The sequence below is a fragment of the Zea mays genome, chromosome 4, assembly GCF_902167145.1.
Source record: "Zea mays cultivar B73 chromosome 4, Zm-B73-REFERENCE-NAM-5.0, whole genome shotgun sequence".
In the NCBI taxonomy this organism is placed as follows: domain Eukaryota; kingdom Viridiplantae; phylum Streptophyta; class Magnoliopsida; order Poales; family Poaceae; genus Zea; species Zea mays.
In genome coordinates this window covers 8,920,625-8,923,609 of record NC_050099.1, presented here as the reverse complement: position 1 = coordinate 8,923,609, position 2,985 = coordinate 8,920,625, and the positions used below count along the sequence as shown (strand labels likewise).

Here is a 2,985-nt window from a genome sequence, read left to right as displayed (position 1 = left end):
CATGCATTTCTACGTACGTACGTGTGTGTGTGCGCGCGCCAACAGATCGATGACACGTACAGCTTTCGGAAAGCACTGGAGCACTGCACGTTACTACTATCCTAGCTCCATACCTGCTCAGCCCCCAGCCAGAAACTCTGCTGGTTAGAGAAGCTCCATCATGCATGCATTCAAGCTGCTGCGGGTGGCATATCATCCAATGCAACCATAGGCAGTCTGGCAGGCTTTGCACATATTTAATTAGCTCTTGCCAACCATATATATATATATATATATAAAGATGAGAGAAGGTGGATATGATGTGGTAGTTAATTTGATTTTTTTGTGGGTCCTATGCACCACATAAAACTAAAATATTATCACTGCAAAAAGAATTCTGATCGATTTGTGTGTCCGCGCGGCCAATCACAGCAACCAACGTAGTCAAAATTTATAATAGCAAATATTTGTTTTCAAATCTATTTGCACAGTTATGTTATTGTATAAATTTTGTCGGCTGGCCGGTGACTTACTTATATATAGCAGTACTATTACCAACTTGTGTAGGGCTTGTATCATAATTACTTGTGTGTATCAGCTCATATGAAATAATGATAGATATAATCCATTTATATAGATCAAGGATACATATATATTATATAGACACACATACAGAGAGAGTACGTACAATACCAGTAGAGAAATGGTAGCTACAGGTAGAGGTCCAGCCGTCCAGGTACATGCATGCATACGCGAAATATACGACGTCATGCATGCCATAATATGCCTTAATTCATCTCGGCAATGATGCATGGCTAGATACTAGAGACATACAATACCATAGTAATAAGGTGGTGGGATCTGAAACGGAACGCCAGCCTGCGTAGTACAGTACTAACTTAAGCGCACCGAGCGGAGCACCGTCAGGCGCGCGGCGGCGGCGCCGCACCGAGGGTGTGGTCGTACTGGATAGGCTCAAGGACCCACTTGCTTGCGTTGATGAACATGTCCGCTGTGTACGCGGCCGCCTCGGTGTCGGCATTGAGGACGCGGAAGCCCGGCCACTTGAGGCGGCCGGCTGTGTCGGCACCGGCACCGACGCCGTCGTTGCCGTATTCCAGGTATAAGATGGTCTAGGTGGTATCCTCGACGACCTTGGTCTTGTTCCACGTGACCCAACAGTTGGTGCTGACCACGCGACTGAGATACGACTTGATGAAGGTGATGTGGGAGATGTTCCTGTAGGGGAGGCTGAGGTAGGTCTCCACGCCATCGAGGTCCATGCCCGGCGCCGCTTCCATGGTGCACATGTGGAACGAGAAGTCAGACTCGCGGCTTGCGTTGTTGCTGCCCTACGTCGTCAGCACATTGTGCTTGCCTTTCGGTGGGTGGCGCACCAGCAGCGGGCAGCTCTGGAACATGGCCTGGGCATTGCCAAACACAAATTAAGTCCACGGTGCCCCAGATTAAGGTCTGCATGTAGAACTGGATCCCGTTCTCCTCGTACAAGGTGTCCTCATGACCTTCCATGCTGCACCGGTAGACGACCGACTTGTTCGAATTTGACCTTAGCGCCATGTCCTACCTCCTTTCCGGCCCTGTCATGTTTCTGATTGTCAGGTTCTGTGGTATGAAGCCGTGACCCAAGGCATCTGCAGCAGCAACAACAAATTAATAGTTCTGATTTATAGTATGCATGCATGACAACTCAACTGCTGTGAAATATCGATTGCTAGAGTTACTCACTCACTGTCGCCGTCATGTTCATGGGGACGCCAGTTGCATTGCTCTTGTTCCCTATGATGACGGTGGCACCGACCCCATTGCCGATCAGCATCACGATCCTTCTTGTTATGTTGACGGTCTCGTCGTAGACGCCAGAGAGCACATGCACGAGGTACTTGTCCTCCTCGGCTTCTTGTGGTGCTTCATCTAGGGCTGCCTAGATGCTGGTGTAGCAAGGCGACGGAGCAGCAATGCCACCGCACCGCTTCACCACGACAGCATCAGCGTGCGCAGGCTAGCTCCCCGGCGGATCAATGATGTTGGACAGGCGGCTAAGAACGGCGGAGTGGTCATCGTCGTTGCCACTGCCAGCAGGCAACTTCTGCCTCGTCTCCGCGCCGCCGCTTGCAACGACAACCAGCGCAGCGAGCATCAGGGCCACCGCCATGGCCAGGCCTAGGCCGCACCTCCTCATGTCGCCTACCGTCCCTATAAGCTCCGGCGAGCTATCGATCTGATCTGATGTGATGGTACACTAGCTCCTAACCTTACATAGTTACCTTTGTGCACGTCTTCGCTAGCCAACAGCGACAGCATCCCATATATAGGCTCGCCCCGCCTCGCCCGATCGAGCCAGCCATGTGCCCACGATGAGATCGACCACCCCAGGGGCCAGCACTGTAATATCCAAAAAAAATGTTGCCAAAGGTTGATTTTCGGTGCGTGGAAGTGGGAAAAGGGTTGTGGGCTGTTGGATGCTAAGTCAGAGTCGTCTGTGGCATCGTTTCATATCTCCCGCAAAGAAACCCTAGTGGTCACCCTTTCCCCCTTTTGGCCCTTCTTAGCCGCCCCCTTTCTCCCCCCACACAATTGGCCGCCCCTCCCCCTTTCCCCTTGGCTAGCCGCCCTCTCCTCCCATGGAAGCCCCTCTCCACGGCTTCCTCCTCCCTCTAGATCTCCCCCCACGCAGCAAGGATCGAGAAGAGGAGGAGCACGTTGAATTGAAGAGGGAGAGAGGATCAAGGAGGTGTTCTTCAACATCTATTCTTGAAGATTTTCTTGGGGAAAACCCTAGGTATGGATTAAATCCTTGTTCCTCCTTGTAATTATGTGCTTTTGAAGGTTGTGGATCATGGGGATTAAAGGATTAGAGGTTGGATTAGATGTGGGGTTAGGTTTTGATCTCGAATTTAGTTTTCTGTGGAATGGCAGATTCGACAGTTTCTGTTCATGCTAGTTTTCCGTGGTCTTCGTGGCCTCAAAAATATGAAAAATCTATAT

General features: G+C 50.7%; 1 pseudogene; it reads right to left on the bottom strand.

The window, feature by feature from the left end:
- Positions 1 to 902: 902 nt before the first annotated feature.
- On the bottom strand, positions 903 to 2,301 carry LOC118477045 (putative pectinesterase/pectinesterase inhibitor 38; annotated as a pseudogene).
- Between the last annotated feature and the right edge of the window lie 684 nt (positions 2,302 to 2,985).